The sequence below is a fragment of the Carcharodon carcharias genome, chromosome 1, assembly GCF_017639515.1.
Source record: "Carcharodon carcharias isolate sCarCar2 chromosome 1, sCarCar2.pri, whole genome shotgun sequence".
Lineage (NCBI taxonomy): Eukaryota > Metazoa > Chordata > Chondrichthyes > Lamniformes > Lamnidae > Carcharodon > Carcharodon carcharias.
In genome coordinates, this window is record NC_054467.1 from 55,025,199 (window position 1) to 55,049,177 (window position 23,979).

Genomic DNA, 23,979 nt, shown 5'->3' on the forward strand with positions numbered 1-23,979 from the left:
ACAATGCAGCAAGCCAAGGACAGACATGTGGGCAAGAGAGCAGGGTGGAGTGTTAAAATGGCAAGTGACAGGGAGGTTTGGGTCATTCTTGCGGACAGACCGCAGGTGTTCTGCAAAGCGGTCGCCCAGTTTACGTTTGGTCTCTCCAATGTAGAGGAGACCACATTGGGAGCAACGAATGCAGTAGACTAAGTTGGGGGAAATGCAAGTGAAATGCTGCTTCACTTGAAAGGAGTGTTTGGGTCCTTGGACGGTGAGGAGAGAGGAAGTGAAGGGGCAGGTGTTGCATCTTTTGCGTGGGCATGGGGTGGTGCCATAGGAGGGGGTTGAGGAGTAGGGGGTGATGGAGGAGTGGACCAGGGTGTCCCGGAGGGAGCGATCCCTACGGAATGCCGATAAGGGGGGTGAAGGGAAGATGTGTTTGGTGGTGGCATCATGCTGGAGTTGGCGGAAATGGCGGAGGATGATCCTTTGAATGCGGAGGCTGGTGGGGTGATAAGTGAGGACAAGGGGGACCCTATCATGTTTCTGGGAGGGAGGAGAAGGCGTGAGGGCGGATGTGTGGGAGATGGGCTGGACACGGTTGAGGGCCCTGTCAACGAAAGTGGGTGGAAAACCTCGGTTAAGGAAGAAGGAGGACATGTCAGAGGAACTGCTTTTGAAGGTAGCATCATCGGAACAGATGCGACGGAGGCGAAGGAACTGAGAGAATGGGATGGAGTCCTTACAGGAAACGGGGTGTGAGGAGCTGTAGTCGAGATAGCTGTGGGAGTCGGTGGGTTTGTAATGGATATTGGTGGACAGTCTATCACCAGAGATTGAGACAGAGAGGTCAAGGAAGGGAAGGGAAGTGTCAGAGATGGACCATGTGAAAATGATGGAGGGGTGGAGATTGGAAGCAAAATTAATAAATTTTTCCAAGTCCCAACAAGAGCATGAAGCGGCACCGAAGTAATCATCGATGTACCGGAGAAAGAGTTGTGGAAGGGGGCCGGAGTAGGACTGCAACAAGGAATGTTCCACATACCCCATAAAGAGACAGGCATAGCTGGGGCCCATGCGGGTACCCATAGCCACACCTTTTATTTGGAGGAAGTGAGAGGAGTTGAAGGAGAAATTGTTCAGCGTGAGAACAAGTTCAGCCAGACAGAGGAGAGTAGTGGTGGATGGGGATTGTTCGGGCCTCTGTTCGAGGAAGAAGCTAAGGGCCCTCAGACCATCCTGGTGGGGGATGAAGGTGTAGAGGGATTGGACGTCCATGGTGAAGAGGAAGTGGTTGGGGCCAGGGAACTGGAAATTGTTGATGTGACGTAAGGTGTCAGAGGAATCACGGATGTAGGTGGGAAGGGACTGGACAAGGGGAGAGAGAAGGGAGTCAAGATAACGAGAAATGAGTTCTGTGGGGCAGGAGCAAGCTGTGGCCCGAACAATCCCCATCCACCACTACTCTCCTCCGTCTGGCTGAACTTGTTCTCACGCTGAACAATTTCTCCTTCAACTCCTCTCACTTCCTCCAAATAAAAGGTGTGGCTATGGGTACCCGCATGGGCCCCAGCTATGCCTGTCTCTTTATGGGGTATGTGGAACATTCCTTGTTGCAGTCCTACTCCGGCCCCCTTCCACAACTCTTTCTCCGGTACATCGATGATTACTTCGGTGCCGCTTCATGCTCTTGTCGGGACTTGGAAAAATTTATTAATTTTGCTTCCAATCTCCACCCCTCCATCATTTTCACGTGGTCCATCTCTGACACTTCCCTTCCCTTCCTTGACCTCTCTGTCTCAATCTCTGGTGATAGACTGTCCACCAATATCCATTACAAACCCACCGACTCCCACAGCTATCTCGACTACAGCTCCTCACACCCCGCTTCCTGTAAGGACTCCATCCCATTCTCTCAGTTCCTTCGCCTCCGTCGCATCTGTTCCGATGATGCCATCTTCAAAAGCAGTTCCTCTAACATGTCCTCCTTCTTCCTTAACCGAGGTTTTCCACCCACGGTCGTTGACAGGGCCCTCAACCGTGTCCGGCCCATCCGCCCTCACGCCTTCTCCTCCCTCCCAGAAACATGATAGGGTCCCCCTTGTCCTCACTTATCACCCCACCAGCCTCCGCATTCAAAGGATCATCCTCCGCCATTTCCGCCAACTCCAGCATGATGCCACCACCAAACACATCTTCCCTTCACCCCCCTTATCGGCATTCCGTAGGGATCGCTCCCTCCGGGACACCCTGGTCCACTCCTCCATCACCCCTTACTCCTCAACCCCCTCCTATGGCACCACCCCATGCTCACGCAAAAGATGCAACACCTGCCCCTTCACTTCCTCTCTCCTCACCTTCCAAGGACCCAAACACTCCTTTCAAGTGAAGCAGCATTTCACTTGCATTTCCCCCAACTTAGTCTACTGCATTCGTTGCTCCCAATGTGGTCTCCTCTACATTGGAGAGACCAAACGTAAACTGAGCGACCGCTTTGCAGAACACCTGCGGTCTGTCCGCAAGAATGACCCAAACCTCCCTGTCGCTTGCCATTTTAACACTCCACCCTGCTCTCTTGCCCACATGTCTGTCCTTGGCTTGCTGCATTGTTCCAGTGAAGCCCAACGCAAACTGGAGGAACAACACCTCATCTTCTGACTAGGCACTTTACAGCCTTCCGGACTGAATATTGAATTCAACAACTTTAGGTCGTGAGCTCCCTCCCCCATCCCCACCCCCTTTCTGTTTCCCCCTTCCTTTTTTTTCCAATAAATTATAAAGATTTTCCTTTTCCCACCTATTTCCATTATTAAAAAAAAACACCCCCACTGGAGCTATACCTTGAGTGCCCTACCATCCATTCTTAATTAGCACATTCGTTTAGATAATATCACCAACTTTAACTTTAACACCTATGTGTTCTATTATACTATTGTCGTTGACATCTTTTGATGATCTGCTTCTATCACTGCTTGTTTGTCCATACAACCACACCCCCCCCCCCTCCACCTCTCTCTCTCTCTCTATCTCTCCGCCCCCCCCACACACACCTTAAACCAGCTTATATTTCAACTCTTTCTTGGACTCGAACTCAAGTTCTGTCGAAGGGTCCTGAGGACTCGAAACGTCAACTCTTTTCTTCTCCGCCGATGCTGCCAGACCTGCTGAGTTTTTCCAGGTAATTCTGTTTTTGTTTTGGATTTCCAGCACCCGCAGTTTTTTTTGTTTTTATCTCTGTGATATTGGATTGCTGCCTAATTTAACTTGCCACTGAAGATAGCGGCTGAGCCAATATGACCAGTTTTACACCATTGGCAAATATTAAAATGAGCATGTGTGTTTGGATGTCTTCAAGTCATCTTTGAGTTCTTATATATTCATTAAGGTCCAGAAATTCTTTCACAGAATGGACAAGGGTCAGGCTTCAAAATGATACAATGATTATTAAGGAATATACAAATAATAAGATAAGTAAAACTTCTGGCGGCAAATCTGATTACTTAGCATTTATATATAGATTAATTTCCAGTGGACATTAACACAAAAGTTAACAAAACAAACAGGCTCAGAAATTATGATATGGGACATTGACATATAAATGCTTCAAACATTCATTGAAATTTCTCTCTTATTTAGCAAATGCATCGCAGATTATAAAAAAATACTTATGTGGTTCGCTCATGGAATATTAATAGCCTGTGAATGTTACACATGAACTAAAGCTCATTATTGCGAGTAAGTGAATTGGACAAGTAAGATATAAGTCTATAATTATTCATAATTCTGTGCTGGAGCCTGTAAAATGTCTGATTTCTTGTAGGCTATGAATATTTACAGAAGATCAATATTTTACAGCACTGTAGTGGCAACCTTCCTCCAGCTTCCTAAGACCTAGCCACATTTGGCAAAACAGCAACTTTCCAAAAGCCAAACTGACACAAGTGTGGTTACATTGTGATTTTCCTTGTGTTCTGGACATTTGGCAACTGTTTGATTCACTTATGTTATGGAAATTACAAGTTATTAACTCAACTACTAAATGAAAATAATAGCCCCAAACACAAGCACAGTGTGTGGCTAACTATACTTGAACTTTATTGCGTTAAATATTTTTTTTGATTTTCTGGATGGTGTATAGTGAGGTTATGCATTATTTTCTGTACCCTTTTTAAAAAAAATACATAATGCTTTTTATCATTAGCAAAGATTTGATGTTAATATTTTGGAACTTGTCAATATTTCTGACAAAAATTACTCTGACAGGTCTTTCAATAATAACAAGAAATTTTGTTTAGAAACCAATGACTAAAACTAGTCAAGCACAAACATTTTTGAAGAGAAAAACTTTCCTCTGCCATTTAGCAGCCTCCAGCAGTCCCTTTAATGACCCCTGGATTGGCCATTCAATGTCTGGTACATGGCTGAAGCATACGTAATGCTTAAACTGCCTATTTGTACCTGAAAACAGAAAATGGGGTCCTACAACCAGTTTTTAAAAAATGTGTTCACAGGTGTGGGCTTCGCTGGCTGGGCGAGTATTTATTTATGAAGGTGGTGGTGAGCTGCCTTCTTGAACCGCTGCAGTCCATGTGGTGTAGGTACACCCACAGTGCTGTTACGAAGGGAGTTCCAGGATTTTGACCCAGTGACAGTGATATATTTCCAAGTCAGGATGGTGAGTGACTTGGCGGGGAACTTCCAGGTGGTGGTGTTCCCATCTATCTGCTGCCCTTGTTATTCTAGATGGTGGTAGTCGTGGATTTGGAAGGTACTGTCGAAGGAGCCTCTTTCCTACTTTTACTTAGTTCTGTTGAAGGGTCATGAAGACTCGAAACGTCAACTTTGCTCTTCTCCACCGATGCTGCCAGACCTGCTGAGTTTTTCCAGGTATTTCTGTTTTTGTTTTGAGCCTAGGTGAATTCCTGCAGTGCATCTTGTAGATGGTAAACATTGCTGCTACTATGCATCAGTGGTGGAGGGAGTGAATATTTGTGGATGTGGTGCCAATCAAGCAGGCTGCTTTGTCCTGGATGATGTCAAGCTTGAGTGTTGTGAGAGCTGCACTCATCCAGGCAAGTGGGTAATATTCCATTAAACTGCTGACTGTGCCTTGTAGATGGTGCACAGGCTTTGGGTAATCAAGAGGCGAGTTACTTGTCGCATGATTCTTAGCCTCTGAGCTGCTCTTGTAGCCACAGTTTTCATATGGCTAGTCCAGTTCGGTTTCTGGTAACCCACAGGATGTTGATAGTGGGGGTTTCAGTGATTGTAATGCCATTGAACATCAAGGGGCGATGGTTGAATTCTCTCTCATTGGAGATAGTCATTGCCTGACACTTATGTGGCACGAATGTTACTTGCCACTTGGCAGCCCAAGCTTGAATATTGTTCAGGTCTTGCTGCATTTGGACATGGACTCCTTCAGGAGTTGCAAATGATGCTGAACATTGTGCAATCGTCAGTGAACATCCCTATTTATTTAACACTCTCTTTAGAAACAAAAGGGTGTGCTGTTTGGTCATTTCCGAGTGTGCCCCTTTCTCAATTTCCAATTATTTTTCAGGTGGAAAACAGTGGAAAATTACCCCCAATTATCTGTAGTATCCCTGGTTGCTTCAGATCAGGGAATATTTAATTATTTATTTTGATCCAAACAATTAATACCGACAAAGATGTGAAATATTTTTCGCGTACCTCTTTCAGTTTGATCAAGACCACTGTCCCTGCCATTTGTGTAGTGATTTCTGTCACTGCTCTTACACTTTTTCAAAACCTAAATGCTCTATGCTCTTGAAACACTCAGAAACACTAACTTGTACTTCACTTCAACTCACTTTAACTCACTTCAATGAAAGACACTTTGAAAGTCAGAAATGCTAAGTTAGGAATTTCACGATGGTTGCAGTAATTAATTATAAAATAAATCAATATTGAATTCCTCACCTGTCACTGAAGTTCTCAAGTTTGAAACATCCATAAATTATGAATGCATGAGACTATTTCTATATAGCCTTGCATGATGAAATAAGTGGGTTTGTGAGCAATTCTGACTATTCTGCCAGGTTAAAATATAAAGTTCACTTGTAAGCCCACACAAGGTAAAAGTTGCCAGCTTTTCAAATGAGATTTAAGATTATATACATTCAAAGATTAAAAGACATCTGGCTCATTTTAACCTCACCACATATAAATTCTAATTTGTATATTAGGTAGATCTGTTTTCCTGTGATCTCTTTTCACCAATGTAAGAGTTTGGGATAAATTTTCATCTTCATTGTCCAGTTGGTAATTTGGCAAAGCAGGTTTTTCACCCGTTGTGCAACACACCATCAATAAAAGGTCAGATGGATTCTACATTGCGTGGGCAATCCACTTTTCCCAAGTTGTGTAGATGTAAACGTATCCCCTTGTTGAATTTTTCATTAAAGTGACTGCCCCTTTTCTCTTCTAGATTTTGGACACTTGGTTTTGTAATCGACTCCTATGTGGAATCACAGGGTGGGATTTTCCCCTCAGTACACTAAGTGCAACGGCATTTTACCCACTGGCTGCAATGGTGGGTTTTGGTGCCGTATTGTCTCCTTCCTGCTGCATTAATTATGCATGCACAGGAAACATGCCGGATTCACCCACCTCAATCTAAGCTCACCGCTTCCTCATTCCGGACGCCATATTTAAACAGCACCCGTCCACAGCTTTTTTAATGTCTGCAGCCCAGGACTGCTCCACAGAAGACACGGCTCCCAAAATTCAGTGACCCCTCACTGGAATACCCGCTGGACGCAGTCGAGGCCTACCCTCGTGATGGCCAGAGGAGGTCTAACCACACCATTCCGGCTTGGTAGGCAGTGGTCAGTGATAACACAGCACAGAAGAGGTCAGCCAGTGCGGAAAGAGGATGAATGATAAGGTAAAGTCAGCCATCTCATCACTCTCAACTCATGCACTCACAAACCCAACAGATATTCAGTGGCATCTCACACATTGCCAGCTCAAGGGACATCACTCATTCTCACACACACCCTCACATCTCCATCTGCGTTCATCTCCTATGGAGCTTGCATCCTCATTGCAACAATAGCTCCACTCACCACCCACACAAGGCAGGCATCCTTATCATCTGCCCTGTCGTGCATCCTGCTCACACTCTCCATCTGTCTTTATGTAGGAGAAGCTTGCACACAATCGCAGGACGAGGTCCCTGGTGTGGAATGCCAGAACTCAAGGTCTTCACTGCCTTCGAGAACAGAGCCATCGAGCTGGCAGGAGAGGACTTGGACCGTGCCTGCAGTGACAGCAAACACCCACATGAGGATCTTGCGCAAGCTCATTCCTCAGACAACGATACTGCATTGTCCTGTTTTTTTTTTACAGCTGCCTGCCATGCACTAATTATCTCTAATTTCTTTCATAGGCACCTCTGTGAAGTGCCCTACCCAACTTCCTGGTGGTGTAGTGGTATTGTCACTGGACTAGTGCTCTGGAGAATCAGGAGTGAAATGTGAATTTGATAAAAATCTGAGAAGCACATGAGCCCCCTAACCAGCCAGGTTCTCAGCTTGAGCCCCAACAACTCCTCAGGTGAGGAACCTGATGACAGCACGGTTGAAGACCCATCACAGTGCCCTCCAGCAGCTCAGAGAGACACACCTCAGTGGGACCTAGTTCTAAAGCAGACTTGGGGGTCACAATCTGGTTCGCACAGCACACAATCTGATCCACAGCAGGCGGAGGCAAGGACACTGAAGGTCACCGGCACTCAGAGGACTGTTGGGGGCCAGGAATCTGCGGAGTCTGAGTCAGATGATGAGCCTCTGGACTTGGTCCTAAATCAGTTGGTGTTGCTGCAGTAGCAATCACAAAAATATCAGGAAGGGGTGTCGACTGCATTCCTCAGATTGTAACGTATGATGGAGGAGTCTGTCCACATTCAGTCTGAGGTGATAGCACCAGCATGCAATGCACCAAGGTGAACACTGGTAGGGTGGCGACTACCATGGAAATCTTGGTCTAGGATATCAATCCTGCAGTGCTGCAGGAGCGGCACTCCATTGCTGTAGCCATTACCGGCAAGAAGGGAGCAGGGCACCTAGATCTCCAGCTGCCACTTCCGCTCAAGGAGTCAGCCAGGAGGCCTCGGGCACCCATTAGGAGGAGGACCAGCAGCTGGACACCCTGGGGCCATCCACCCAGGTGACTCCAGGACTGGCTGGCCTATCTCAATCCCCTCTTCCTGTGACCCTACCGTCTCGTGTTCCACATGTTGAGAAGGATGCACCTGCCCCTCAGCAAGACAGCCAAAGCAGGCCGAGGCACTCCAGAGGATACCTGCCAAAGTCATCACGGACACCAGGGCATAGCAGTAAGTATGCTGCCTCCATGGTGGATGTTGGGGATGCACCCATAAGACGATAAGACCATAAGACAAAGGAGCAGAAATTAGGCCATTCGGCCCGAGTCTGCTCCGCCATTCAATCATGGCGGAGCAGTTTCTCAACCCCATTCTCCCGCCTTCTCCCCGTAACCTTTGATCCCCCTTACCAATCAAGAACTTATCTTGGTCTTAAATACACTCAATGACCTGGCCTCCACAGACTTCTGTAGCAATGAATTCCATAGATTCACCACTCTCTAGCTAAAGAAGTTTCTCCTCATCTCTGTTCTAAAAGGTCTTCCCTTTACTCTGAGGCTGTGTCCTCAGGTCCTACTCTCTCCTACTAATGGAAACATCTTCCCCCCGTCCATTTTATCCAAGCCTTTCAGTATTCTGTAAATTTTAATCAGATCCCCCCTCATCCTTCTAAACTCCATCGGGTATAGACCCAGAGTCCTCAAACGTTCCTCATATGTTAAGCCTTTCATTCCTGGGATCGTTCTCGTTCTCTCCAGGGCCAGAACATCCTTCCTGAGATATGGGGCCCAAAATTGCTCACAATATTCTAAATGTGGTCTGACCAGAGCCTTATAAAGCTTCAGCAGCACATCCCTGCTTTTATATTCTAGTCCTCTCGAAATAAATGCCAACATTGCATTTGCTTTCCTAACTAGCGACTCGACCTGCAAGTTAACCTTAAGAGAATCTTGGACTAGGACTCCCAAGTCCTTTTGCAATCCAGATTTCTGAATTCTCTCCACATTTAGAAAATAGTCTATGCCTCTCTTCTTCCCACCAAAGTGCATAACCTCACACTTCCCCACGTTGTATTCCATCTGCCACTTCTTTGCCCATTCTCCTAACCTGTCCAAATCCTTCTGCAGCCTCCCCGCCTCCTCAATACTACCTGTCCCTCCACCTATCTTTGTATCATCTGCAAACTTAGCCAGGATGCCCTCAGTTCCTTCATCTAGATCATTAATGTATAAAGTGAAAAGTTGTGGTCCCAACACTGACCCCTGAGGAACTCCACTAGTCACCAGCTGCCATGTTGAGAAGGACCCCCTTATTCCCACTCTCTGCCTCCTGCCAGACAGCCAATCTTCTATCCATGCTAGTACCTTGCCTCTAACACCATGGGCTCTTATCTTACTGAGCAGCCTCCTGTGTGGCACCTTGTCAAAGGCCTTCTGGAAGTCCAAGTAGATAACATCCATTGGCCTTCCTGTGTCTAACCTGCTCGTTACCTCCTCAAAGAATTCTTACAGATTTGTCAGGCATAAGCTCCCCTTGATGAAACCATGCTGACTTTGCCCGATTTTATCATGCACTTCCAAGTATTCTGAAATCTCATCCTTAATAATGGACTCTAAAATCTTTCCAACGACCGAGGTCAGGCTAATCGGCCTGTAATTTCCCGTCATTTGCCTCAATCCCTTCTTAAACAGGAGGGTTACATTAGCAATTTTCCAGTCCTCTGGGACCCTCCCTGACTCCAGTGATTCCTGAAAGATCATCACTAACGCCTCCACTCTCTCTTCAGCTATCTCCTTCAGAACCCTAGGGTGTAATCCATTTGGTCCAGGTGATTTATCCACCTTCAGACCTTTCAGTTTTCCTAGCACCTTCTCCTTGGTAATGGCCACCATACTCACCTCTGCCCCCCCGACTCTCTTGAACTTTGGGGATGTCACTTGTATCTTCCACTGTGAAGACTGACGCAAAGTACCTATTCAGTTCCTCTGCCACTTCTTTGTTCCCTACTACTACTTCTCCAGCGACATTTTCCAGCGGCCCAATGTCTACTTTTGCATCTCTCTTACCCTTTATATATCTAAAAAAGCTCTTGCAATCTTCTTTTATATTACTGGCTAGTTTACCCTCATATTTAATCTTCTCCCTCTTTATTTTTTAGTTGTCCTCTGTTGGTCTTTGTAGGCTTCCCAATCCCCCGGCTCTTCACCGCATTGTATGCTTTCTCTTTAGCTTTTATGCCAGACATAGTGGTAGAGTTATGAAAGTTGAAGAAAAATTAGGAGCACAGCAGGGTTACGAATGTTCACAACATGTATACAAAGTTCACAAATGTGAATCACAACCATTTCACATCTCCTTGTGTATGCCTCCGTTTTATGGTGAGCTGTGTTGCTGTCATCCCTCCCCCCACTTAGCGCAGATGTCACTATCATGGCCCTCTCATTTATGTAGTGTGCTTCTATATCACCAGTGTGTGTGCTCTTTTCTCAGATCATTTCCGACATCAGTGATGCCTTGACCTTAGTGTTAAGTGTGCTTGTGGAAAAAAACCTCGTTCACATGCTTTGCAGGGTCATGACATGTTTATCCTAAGATTGGGGCAGAGGTGTTCTCCAATCTCATCTGTATTCTTGAGAGGTGAAGGTGTAGTGTACAAGGAGAGATGTGTTTATGCATGGCGCAGGGTCATAAATCGGGCAATTCCATGTGCTCTCTGTCATCTGGCAGGGTTTTCATGCTATGAACCCATACTCAGAGCTTGTGCGTGCTCCTCTCTGCCAACCACATTTCCAACTTTCCAAGTATACATCTGCTAAGCTCACCAAAAAGTGGCAGCATCCTGCCACCTCAAGGTGCCACAGATCTGCCCCTCTCGGCCACATTATTGCCCTGGTGCTCGAACCTACAACTTTGAGCGGTTCTCAGCCTGTAATTATTTGTGTTGCGGCCAAAAGATGGCTCATCAAAATATTGGGATGCAACGCTCTGCATCCCATCACTTAAACTCTTGCCAAGATGCTAATTGCAAATGGTGATTTTTGGCAATCAATAGGGTCTTTGAGCATGCTCTGGAAGCGCACATTGTAGCTTTAAACAATGTTGAGGGGAGCAATGGGATGGGATATACTGAAGCTCAAGTCTGCTCTTTATTAGCAATGACTCATCACCTTGAGGGCCTCATGGTATCTGAGTATTTTGGGGTTCACAAGGGCCAGAACTGACCATAAAGGCACAATGTGTGTATCAAAAAAGAGGCATTTTAATGTATGGCGTGCTAGTGGTTGAACGTCATGATCTCCAGGTGCATAATAAGGTGAGGATAAAAGCAGGCCAGCATCCCTAACTGAGAGTGCCAGATGTTACTGTGATAGAGGAGAAGGTGACACAGTGGATTGAGTCATCTCTGAATAGATGCACACTTGTGGAATGCCCTTGGCTGCCTTGATCCAAGTGTCACCTATCAGTTTCATCATTGGGGTTACACAGAATGCGTTGTCCTGTGGCTGGGAATGGATCTTCTTGAGGAGCTTTCTCACATTGAAGGCATACACCCAACAGCCCCACTGAGGATAGCAGAACAGCTCCTGGTTCTTATAGGCCGCTGTTGCTCCTACTGGGATGTTGGAGAGATGCTTGAAGAGGCAGGACCTTCCGATGGCTGATGGTAGGACTCCCTCCTCCAGTTGGCATCTAATCTCAGCAAGAACACATGCTTCCGAGACTTCATTAATCTTCTAAGGATCAGGACAACGTGAGCCTGATGTGTAACTATCCACTCTTATATTGAAGTGCACGGTTGAAGTGAGGGAAATTGTAACACTGTACTTCCACTGTACTGTCCAGTACTTCGCTCTGCAGGATTCTGAGGCTGCCACATGGCTGTCATCAGCCAAATCCTTTGCGGGTGCCCTCTGTCACTGTGGTCCACTTAAGATGTATGAGTCATGGATGCTTCCTGGGTATCTGGTGCAAAGCTGCAGTCAGTTTCTTATAATTGCAGACCAGCTGTACATTGAGCGAGTGGTAGCCTTTCCAGTTTATGTATTACAGTTCCTGTTCTCAGGGAGCTTTTATAGCCACACAAGTGCAGCTGATGACACCTTGAACTTGTGGGAATCTGGAAATTTCAGCAAAGCCCAGTGCTCTGGCCTGCTTGACCTCTGTTGAAGTTGACACAATGGTGGGCTTTGGCAAAAAAGGGGGTCTGCAACCTCATGTAGCATTTGTGTGTGGACGCTTGACAGATCCCGCAGAGGACCCCAGCAGAGCCTTGGGAGGAGCCACTGGGGTAGAAGTTAAGCGTGGCCATTACTTTCTGAGCCACTGGCACTGGATGGCCTCCCAGTCCCTGTGGTGCCACTTCCTGCAGAATGTGGCAAACCAGAGTTACCAGATCCCTGGACATGCAGAGGTACCGGCAACACTGTCTCTCGCTCATGTGTAGATAAAAGAAGTGCGAGTGCCATACACGCTGGCCCTTGGTCTTGAGGTTTTTGCTTCTCTCTTTGACGACCCAGGTGCCTCAGTCGCAACCTTCCCCTTCTTTTCTCCTGCCTGTATGTGATTATGCAGACAGCAATGAATCCAGGCACCATCTTCCTGATGGTCTCCTCTGCAGTATCAGTGGGAAACAGCTTCCAAAGGCCCTCTTTCTGTCAATGACTTGTCAGTGAATGTGGGTTCAAGGGCTTTGTCCCAGTGTCAGCAACTAGTCTCCCCTGAAATGCTGGCCAGCAAGGATGCATATCAAGGTGCTTGTTCCACCCCCAACACTGCCTAAACATGACCGCTGATATGAGACTGCTTTGGCCAGGCACTTGGATGTGCTGTCTTCAGCCCAGGCGCTGGGACCCTCATTCACTGCACTCTAATATCACATTCTTTGGAATAAATATGGGGGAAAATGTTTAGGCAGGAAATGAGTTTATTTGACGGGGGTACTGAGACTTCTCTTCTGTGAACCTGAATGCTTTTTAACATTTTTAACATGCCTCTGAAGCTTGTCCAGTCACCCAATTGCTCTGGAGTTCATTATTACTCTGGGGAATTTCCATGCAGCAAACAAGGGGTTAATACAAGGTGGTGGATGAGTGCCACTTTGTGGAATTAATCTGCATGAATATACATCATTGCTTCATTTTCCTGATTCTCTGCATTGTCTTTGAAATGCTCCTAACATGTCTCATCTGTGCATCTCCTCATTTGAGAATGCACAGTTCAGCTGGGCGCTCCTTTAATCACCCTCTCAGTATACGAACCTGCCCTCCAATCAGCCCTCAGAGCCCTCGCTGGCAGGGATTCTCCTCATTTTAATTTTGTGCTGTGTCATCACTGCAGGTTGGAAGTTTGGTGGTGCTGAGCTCTCACTGCCAGACCAGCCCGGGCCCTCCCTGTAAGAGTGTGGAAACCTCTCCCATCATCCCATAAGAGTTTAATGTTTAGGTTTCCCTCCCGCTGAGATGTTTCAATCCTCCCCCTGTATTCCTTGATCCCATCGTGACTGTGGTGGATATCCATTTGTTAGTCCCAGAACATTTTGAAGTGGCTGTGTCTAAGCCCCATGTAGACCTCACCCCTCCCCATCTTGAGGCCACTTGCACTGTTAAGCATATACCCCCTCCCCAGTCAACACCGTTGGATGCCCCCACAATTCTTTCTCCCCATCTGTAAGCTGCAAATGCTTCCCCTGACTGAGTGTACCATCTGCGGCCCAGTATGGTGCCAGGAATCCCATGGGTTGAGGCACATGATGTTACGACAATGCGCTGCATATAACATGCTGGGCATGACTCAGGCTGGACTGGCATGCCCTCCCCCTCCCTGGACTGGGAAAAGGGCAGTCTTTGCAAGCTCAACAATGTAAACTGAGGCGTTTCTTCACTCAGTGATCCTCCCATTCCGGCTGAAATGGCTTATGTCATTCCGTAACATACTGTGTAACCTATCCTGGCACTGAGCATGATAACACCCCCCCAACACCCACCCCCAGTCATGTGTCTGAATGCAACCGTCCCACTCTTACACCCCATCAATGGAGCCCTTGCCCTGCAGCTCCTTCCCAGGCCTCAGTCCAGTTTCCCCTTCCCCAGTGGAGCCCAGCACTTGCCCTGCAGCCCATTAAAAGCAAGCCCCGCGGTTCTGGTCAAAATCACGAGCAAAGTGCAGGTCACCAGGTGCATGTCGCTTATATATCATTATGAAACACGCCGACATGCCCTGATGATCCAGTGTTGGGGGATAATTCCAATGGGCAGTTCTTATAATGAGGTGCAAATTTATTGAAATTCCTTATGTGCTGCGGCCCACCATTAAAGCTACAGCGCACAATTGAGAACTGGTTTCACGATGACGTGAAGCCAATTTCTGGCCTTCTTGCGACATTTTATGCTCCTGCCCACCATGACGCCCGCTGGCCATAGAATTTCACACAGAGGTCATTTGGCTCATTACACCATTGCTGGCTTTCTCAAACAGTACCCACTTGGGCATAGGAGCAGGAGTAGGCCATGCAGCCCTTCGAACCTGCTCCGCCATTCATTATGATCATGGCTGATCATCCAACTCAATGCCAGGAGTATTACAGGTAAAAACGGATAAGTTAAGGGTGAGGATTGACATGTAGAATTGGATATAGTAGCTATCACAGAAGTGGTTGAGGGAGGGGCAGGATTGGCAGCTTAACATTCTGGTTTCTGGTATATAAAATCTTCAGGCAAAACAGAACAGGGGGTAAAAGAGGAGGAAGCATTGCATTGTTAGTTAAGGAGTCAGTTACAGCAGTAAGGAGAGATGATATCTTGGAGGGGATATCGAATGAGGCTTGGTGGATACAGCTTAGGAATAAAAAAGGGGCAGCCACATTGTTAGGTGTTTATTATAGACCTCCAGAGAGTAAGCGGGAAATTGAGGAATAAATATGTGCACAATTTGCGGAGGTGTATAAAAAAAATAATAGGGTAATTATATTAGGTGTTTCCAACTTTCCCAACATTAATTGGGATAGACATAGTGTTAAGGGCTTGGATGGAGTGGATTTCTTGACATATGTACAGGAGAACTTTTTAGGTCAATATGTAGAGGGTCCAACAAGGGACGGCACAGTTCTGGGCCTATTCTGGGGAATGAAGCTGGACAGGTGGCTGAGATAGTGGTAGGGGAGCCTATTAGTGATAGTGTACCACAACATGGTACAATTTAAGCTTGTTTTGGACAAAGAAATAGACAAGTTGCAAAAAAATGTTTTGGATTGGGGGAGAGCAGATTTTAGTAAAGGCAGGATCGGGCCAAGGTAGACTGGGAACAGCTACTGGTGGGGAAATCTAAAAGGAGCAGTGGGGGGCATTTAAGAAAGAAATGGGGGAGGGTACAGGCTCAACATGTTCCCTCTAGGGTGATAGGAAGGAGTAACAAGACCAGAGAACCATGGATGACCAGAGATATTCAGGATACGATGAGAAGGAAAAAAGAGGCTCTTAGCAGGTAAAAGGGAAGCAAATCAATGGAGGCATTAGTGCAATACAGAAAGTGCAGGGTGGAGCTTAAGAAAGCAAATAGGAGAGCAAAGAGGGGAAATGAGAAAGCTCTGGCTGGTAGAAGTAGGGAAAATCCCATGATATTCTATAAATATATCAATGGGAAGAGAATAACCAGGGAAAGAGTAGGGCCCATTAGGGACCAAGGGGGCAATCTATGGGTGGAGTCAGAGGAGATCGGTAGAATGTTGAACGAATACTTCACATCCATCTTCACCCAAAAGAATGAGGATGAAGATATCGAACTCGGGGAGAGAGACTGCGAAGTTCTTGAGCAAATTGATATAGGGAGTGACAAGGTTTTGGAGGTGTTGGCAGGCTTAGAAGTGGACATATCTCCAGGTCCAGATGATTTGAGTCCCAGACTGCTGAGGGAGGCAAGGGGGGAGATCGCAGGGGCTCGGACCCAAATTTTTAATTCCTCTCTGGCCACGGAGGAGGTGCCAGAGGACTGGAGAACAGCTAATGTGATTCCGCTATTTAAGAATGGTTGTAGAGAGAAGGTAGGGAACTACAGGCCAGTGAGTCTCACGTCAGTGGTAGGGAAACTATTGGACAAAATTCTGAAGGAGAGAATCTATCTCCACTTGGAGAGGCAAGGTTTGATCATGGATAGTCAGTTGGAGGTCATGCGTAACAAATTTGATTGAATTTTTTGAGGAGGTGACCAGGTGTGTGGATGAGGGTAGTGCAGTTACTGCAGTTTATATGGATTTCAGTAAAGCCTTCGACAAGGACCCATATGGGAGACTTATAAAGAAGGCAAATGCACATGGGATACAGGGTAATTTGATAAGGTAGACTCAAAATTGGCTTAGTTGTAGGAGGTAGAGGGCGATGACAGAAGGCTGCTTTAATGACCGGAAGCCTGTGTCCAGTGGCATACCACAGGGATCTGTGCTGGGTCCCCTATTATTCACCATTTATATAAATGACACAGATGACTATGTGGAGGGTAGGATTAGTAAGTTTGCAGATGACACAAAGATTGGCTGGGTGGTTAACATTGAGGTTGAGTGTCTTGGGCTACAGGAAGATGTAGACGGGATGGTCAAATGGGCAGATAAGTGGCAGATGGAACTCAACCCTGAAAAGTGTGAGGTGATAGCCTTTGGAAGGAGTAATTTGACAAGGAAGTATTTAATGAACGGCATGATACTAGAAAGTTCTGAGGAACAAAGGAACCTTGGCGTGTGTGTCCATAGATCTCTGAAGGCAGAGGGGTATGTTAGTGGGGTGGTGAAAAAGGCACATGGGACACTTGCCTTTATCAATTGAGTCACAGATTACAAAAGTAGGTAAGTCATGATGGAGTTGTACAGAACCTTGGTGAGGCCACAGCTGGAGTATTGTGTGCAGTTCTGGTCGCTACATTATAGGAAGGGTGCGATTGCACTAGAGAGGGTGCAGAGGAGATTCACCAGGATGTTGCCTGGAATGAAACATTTAAGTTATGAAGAGAGGTTGGATAGACTTGGGTTGTTTTCGTTGGAGCAGAGAAGACTGAGGAGCGACCTGATTGAGGTGTACAAGATTATGAGGGGCATAGACAGGATGGATAGGGAGCAGCTGTTCCCCTTAGTTGAAGGGTCAGTCACGAGGGGACATAAGTTCAAGGTGAGGGGCAGGAGGTTTAGGGGGGATGTGAGGAAAAACCTTTTTACCCAGAGCATGGTGAAGGTCTGGAATGTACTGCCTGGGAGGGTGGTAGAGGCGGGTTGCCCCACATCCTTTGAAAAGTACCTGGATGAGCACTTGACACGTCATAGCATTCAAGGCTATGGGCCAAGTACTGGTAAATGGGATTAGGTAGGTAGGTGAGGTGTTTCTCAAAAGTCGGTGCAGACTCGATGGGCCGATGGGCCTTTTCTTCTGTAAATAGCATGCTCCCGCTTTCTCCCCATATCCTTTGATGCCTTTCGCCCCAAGAGCGAAATCTAACTCCTTCTTGAAAATATACAATGTTTTGGCCTCAACTACTTTCTGTGGTAGTGAATTCTACAGGCTCACCACTCTCTGGGTGAAGAAATTTCTCATCTCAGTCCTAAATGTTCTATCCCGTGTCCTCAGTCTGTGACCCCTAGTTCTGGACTCCCCCAACATCCTTCCTGCATCTACCATGTCTAGCCCTGTTAGAATTTTATAGGTTTCTATGAGATTCCCCCTTATTCTTCTGAACTCCAGCGAATATAATCCTAACCGACTCAAGTTCTCCTCATATGTCAGTGGCACCATCCCAGGAATCAGTGTGGTAAACCTTTGCTGCACTCCCTCTACAGCAAGTACATCCTTCCTCAGATAAGGTGACCAAAGCTGCACACAATATTCTAGGTGTGGTCTCACCAAGGCCCTATATAATTGTAGCAAGACATCTCTGTTCCTGTGCTCGAATCCTCTGGCTATGAAGGCCAACATACCATTTGCCTTCTTTACCGACTGCTGCACCTGCATGCTTACCTTCAGCGACTGGTGTACGAGGACACCCAGGTCTTGTTTCACATTCCCCTCTTTCAATTTATAGCCATTCAGATAATAATCTGCCTTCCTGTTTTTGCTACCAAAGTGGATAACCTCACATTTATCCACATTATACTGCATCTGCCATGCATTTGCCCACTCACTCAGCTTGTCCAAATCACACTGAAGCATCTCTGCATCTCCTCACAGCTCACCCTCCCACCCAGCTTTGTGTCATCTGCAAATTTGGAGATATTACATTTAGTTCCCTTATTTAAATCATTGATATATATTGTGAATAGCTGGGGTCTCAGCACCTATCCCTGCGGTACCCCACGAGTCACTGCCTGCCATTCGGAAAAAGACCTGTTTATTCCCACTCTTTTTTTCCTATCTGCCAACCAGTTTTCTATCCATCTCAATACACAACCCCCAATCCCATGCGCTTTAATTTTACATGCCAATCTCTTATGTGGGACTTTGTCGAAAGCCTTCTGAAAGTCCAAATAAACCACATCCACTGGCTCCCCCTTATCAACTCTACTAGTTACATCCTCGAAAAATTTCAGTAGATTTGTCAAGCGTGATTTCCCTTTCGTACACCCCTGTCCTCTTCCCACACATTTTTATTTATTTTATTTTTCATATATTTATCAACTTTGCTTTTAAAGCTATTATGAATTATGCCCCCACCACTGTTTTTGCTAAGATATACCATGTCTAAACAACCCTCAGAAGATTTTTTTTCCATTTCATTTTTGGTGATGATGTTACTGTTTAAATTTATGCCTTTTGCTATACAAGAATATAAAAATCATCAGATGAAAAAAGACCAAGTTCTCGTTTGCCTTCTCCCCTATCGGTAATTGCCTGATACAATGACAACAGTATTATTGACTAATCTTAAGAATCAAACCCCATCAATTAGTCCACAACAGACCCATAAATAAAACCCTCAGTGGTGGAAAGCTTTGGAAACCTTAGGTTTAAAGTCACCTTTATCCACCAAGAACATACCACACTTAATACTTGTCTTGTTTCAAATCACTCAAATACTGTATCCCAAAATGTTGTTTTCTAAGAGTAATCCTAAATTGCAATTTGAATGAATCAGTAATAATAGTTTTCACTGAAACCCTAGGGAGGCTTTTCCGTAAACTAACCAACCATTCATGGAAATAACAGGAGGATGTCGCAAAACCAGGTAGGATAGGGTTGGGTGAGATGTTGAAATGTTGAAAAGCTGAATCCCAACTTCAACCCGCATATTCAGAGGCATGCCGGGGGCGGGCAGCCAAATTGCTTCCATGATGCAGATTGGCAACTTAAATATTAAATCAAAGCTGCAAGTCCCATATTGAATAACTACTTCAAATTTACTCCTGGCTGGTTGTGTTTTCTGATTCTAGGGAAGCTCAATGGGCTAAATGAAAGTGTGGACTGCTGCATTCTGGAGGTAAGTGTCTCTCCACTTTCTTGCTGGATCCAATTTACCTGCTTCACCAGCACACAGGCACTTCACCCAACCCTTCTCATCTTCCCCCACAGTTTATCTGATCTAATACACAAAGCTCTGCCCTCCAATCTTGCCTCTGGCCTCTGCCAACGCCTCTGACCCTATTCTGGGCCCAATCCTTTCTCTGGTCTCCAATCTCCCTGCCATTTTCCCATCCTGACTTTCCTGATCCCTCTTTCCCTCCTCTCATCTCCCTGCTTGTCGACTGGTGCCGAAGGCCTACCTGCCTGAGAACCAGCCAGCATCTTGATCTGGCTGGCTGCGGCCAGGAAATGGTCCTGGCGTTACATTTGGCAGGTGCTGACAGAAATCCATTACTGAAGCTCATAGGAGCCTCTCTGACAACCCCCTTCCAACCCACCATACCTCCAAATTAATATCCAGCATAATGTTTCCGCAGATTAGTCTTGACTTTACCGCCCTTCAAGCACAGGCCATGTCCTCTGGTTCTACTCTTCAGGATGAGCTGAAGGGGCTTTTCAAGGTCGACATTATATAATCTCTTTAGATTCTTAAAAATAGCTCAATCATGTGTGGAAACAGTCTTTCCTTATTTACCATATCAAAATCCCTCATAAATTAGAACATCTATTTTTCAGCTTCAGAAGTAAACCTGTCAGTTCTGCCATGCATGTGTTGATAAGCCAACGTTTGACAGCTGCCAAATCAGAAAATTGACTGAAAACAAAAAATCAAGTTATAATATTTAACTCCTGTTCCCTGGTTCTTTAGTTATTAATTACTAATGCATAACCTTGTTGAAAGCCTGAGGAGAATTCAGGTAAAAATTATTAACTGCATTTTGCTCATTATGTCATTAATATATTTGTAAAATTCCAATAGATTAGTGTAGTATAATCTCCTATTTTTGATAGTCATTTAAGATGTTATATTTTTTGAATGTAAGAACATGACAAATAGGAGCAGGAATAGGCCATACTAGCCTGCTCCAGCATTCAATAAGATCATGGCTGATCTGATCTTGGCCTCAACCCTACTTTCATGCCTGTTCCCCAAAACACTTGACTTCTCTATGATTCAAGAACCTGTCTATCTCAACCTTGAATATATTCAGAGACCCAGCCTCCAAAACTTTCTAGGTAGAATTCCAAAGATTCACAGAAGACAACTCCTTCCTCCCAATCTAGTGAACCTTCTCTAAACTGTCTCCAATGCAAGTAATCCCTCCTCAAATAAGGAGACCAAAACTCTATACAGTGCTCTATGTATGGTCTCACCAATGCTCTGTACAGTTGAAGCAAGACTTATATACTTATATACTCCATCCCCCTTGCAATAAAGGCCAGCATTCAATTTAGCTTCCTAATTACTTGCTTCACCTGAATGCTATTTTTTCATGTGCTTCGTGTATGAGGAGGCCCAGATCCCTTTGAACTGAATGGATCTCTCCATTCAAATAACATTTTGCTTTTCTATTCTTCCTACAAAGTGGATAACATCACACTTTCCTACATTATACTCCAGCTGGAAAAAGTTTACCCATTCAATTAACCTATCTATATTCTTTTTCAGATTCCATGAGCTTGATTTTTAACCCCAGCTGTAGCTGGGATCAAAGGTGGATGAGTGCTAAAACTAGTGGTGCGGCTGGCATGCCAGTTCTCCAGCTCCTCCCCAGCCTCAATTATTTTGGGGAGGCAGGATGGGGTGGGGGCAGCAGGGTTACTCGCCCACATGTATTCAATCTGGCTTGTTAAGGCCAATTAAATGAGACCAACTTGGATTTTCCAATCAACCTCCAGGTTCTTCAGGAGGCGGGTCTCAGTTTAGTTGCTTGGAGGTGGCCTTGTGGTGGCAGGCAGTGGGGATCAGCACTTCAGGCAAGCCTGAAGGCCCTCCCTGCTTGCCTGGATGCAGCAGCAGCCACAGACTGCCATGTGGAGGGGCTCCCACCCAACATTTGTGATCTGGCTGAAAAAGCCATTTGTAAAAGATTGGAGACAGGGTGCCTCCATTTTGAAGCAACCTTTCCCTTACTTACCAGCCATCACATTCTTCTGCTACTTTCAGTGGCAGATTGGCCTTCAAGATTCAAGAGCCCATCCACAGTTCTTAATTGACTGCTCTTGAATGAATGACTGTTTATTACACTATGCAGATTTCTGAACCCTATCTGAACTTGATGGCAAAGTTCAAAAGCCTGCAGGAAATATCCTGCCTTTTGTCTCTTCCTCACAACTTCCTTTCCCACCTATTTCTGTACTGTTTGCAAATTTGGCTACAGTTATTAATATTTGTTGTAAATAGGTGATACCAGTATTGATCCTTGTGGGAATCCACTAGTTTCGGTTTACCAACCTCAAAATTACCCAATTAACCTGACTTGCTGTTTCCTGTTAGTTAGCCAATCCTTGATCCTCTATATAACTACCTCCAACACCGTGAGCTCTTATCTTGAGCAGTATTGTTTTATGTGATTTGATGACCATCAACCTTTGGAAAAACGCCTGTACCTGCTTTTTGTGGGGGTCCCTTTAAATCCAGACAGCAACTAAGTACTCAGAGGAGTTAAAGTGGCTCCTGGCCATAAGTAATTAGCCTTCTGAGAAGTTAAACTCTGTCTGAGGTTGCTATGGGGATAGAAGCAAAGGGGGTGGAAGCAAAAGTAATCAAACAACTAACTTTGGGTTTCAAATTACAGCTGGTCTGTAGAACACAAAGGCCCTCACACAGATGCAGATCTCTTGAAGAAGCAGGGAGAGTTCTCAGGGATTGTGAAACTGTGGATATAAGACAGCTGAGGTGGAAAGTCATGGCAGCTAGCGAAAGAGACCAAAAAGGCAGATTCCAAGAGCTGAGCAGTGCGATTAGGAAGACGTGCCTTTTGGGGGCTGATGGAAATCGGATGTGTTGAGACTGCTATCTGAAGGGAATTTGGGCCTACCACCTGTATGAGTAAAGGAACTGAATCTCTACCTGGGAAATACAAAAGGCTGTATGGCTCGGTAGCTGAGTTTAATGCTGTATATGGTGTGGGAGGAGTGCTAGTAGTTTTGTTTCTGTTGTATCAAAATTATTTTTTCTGTTTGATGTATCATTTGACTGTCAATTAATGTTTGAATTATGTTAATTTAAGTTTGATTACTACAGTATAAGTTTTAAGAAGTAAAATCTAGTCCACTTGTTTTTTTTTTCCTTTGGCATGCTGAAAATTCCTTTCTTTTTAAGTTTTCAGCCTCCTCTGGGATAGTAAATGCGGCACCTTATAAAACGTCTTTTGGGAAATCCAAATACATTACAGGACTGGAATAAATTTGTGAAATACTGTTTCCCCTTCATAAAACCACGTTGACTCTGCTTGATTGTATTTCCATTTTCTAACTGCCCTGTTACTACTACCTTAATAATGGATTCCAGCATTTTCCCAATGGCCTATAGTTTCCTTTCTGGAATAGAAACATTACATTTGAGGTTTTCCAATTTGGTGGGACCTTTCCAGAATCTAAGGAATTTTAGAAGATTACAACCAATGCATCCACTTTCTCTCCAGCTACTCCAAGGCCATGGGATGTAGACAATGAAGTCCAGGGGACTTATCAGTCCTTAGTCCCATTCGTTTGCCTAGTATATTTTCTCTAGTGATAATGATTGTTTTAAGTTCCTCCCTTTTGTTCCCTGCTTTTGTACTATTCTTAGTATAAGACATTAAAAGCATCCTGTGAAAATATTTGTTCAAAGTCTCTGCCATGTCCTTGTTTTCCATTGTTAAGTCTCACCCTCTAAGGGACCAACATTTATTCACTTAGCTACTCTTTTCCTTGTTATATACTTGTAGGAGCTCTTACTGTACATTCTTATATCTCTTGCTTGTTTACTCTTACCATCTATTTTCTCCTTCCTTAACTTTTTTTAAAATCATCCTTTGCAAGTTTCTAAAACGTTTCTAATCTTCTGGTCCATCACTAATCTCCGCAACATAGTGTGCCTTTTCTGTCAATTTGATAACATTCTTAACTTCTTCTGTTAGCTACAAATAAATCATCCTTCTTGTGGAATCTTTATCAATGGAATATATCTTTGTAAGAATTATGAAATATCTCCTTAAATGTCTGCCACTACTGATATTTTAATCTTACCTTTTAATCTATTTTTATAGTTCACGTTAGCCAACTCTGTCTTCATATCTTTGTAATTGCCTTTATTTAAGTTTAAAACCCTAGTTTCAGGCCCATTTTTTCTCCCATTAAACTGAATGTGAAATCCTATCATGTTTTGAATGCTCTTTCCTAGAGGATCCTTTGCTATGAAATCATTCATTAATCCTGACTCATTATACATTACCAGATCTAAAATAGCCTGTTTCCTGGTTGGTTCCAGAACATATTGTAATAAAAAAACTG

The 23,979-nt window shown here is 45.0% G+C and overlaps 1 protein-coding gene and 1 long non-coding RNA gene across 3 annotated transcripts in view; one reads left to right on the plus strand and one right to left on the minus strand.

The window, feature by feature from the left end:
* Nucleotides 1–23,979, minus strand: part of fstl5 (follistatin-like 5) — a 1,008,072-nt gene that overhangs the window by 418,785 nt on the left and 565,308 nt on the right. The gene's annotated exons all lie outside the window — the stretch shown is intronic.
* LOC121284764 lies at nt 19,401–23,306 on the plus strand. Its single transcript, XR_005944535.1, has 2 exons — nt 19,401–19,558; nt 22,281–23,306. It is a non-coding gene; the product is annotated as an uncharacterized LOC121284764 (long non-coding RNA).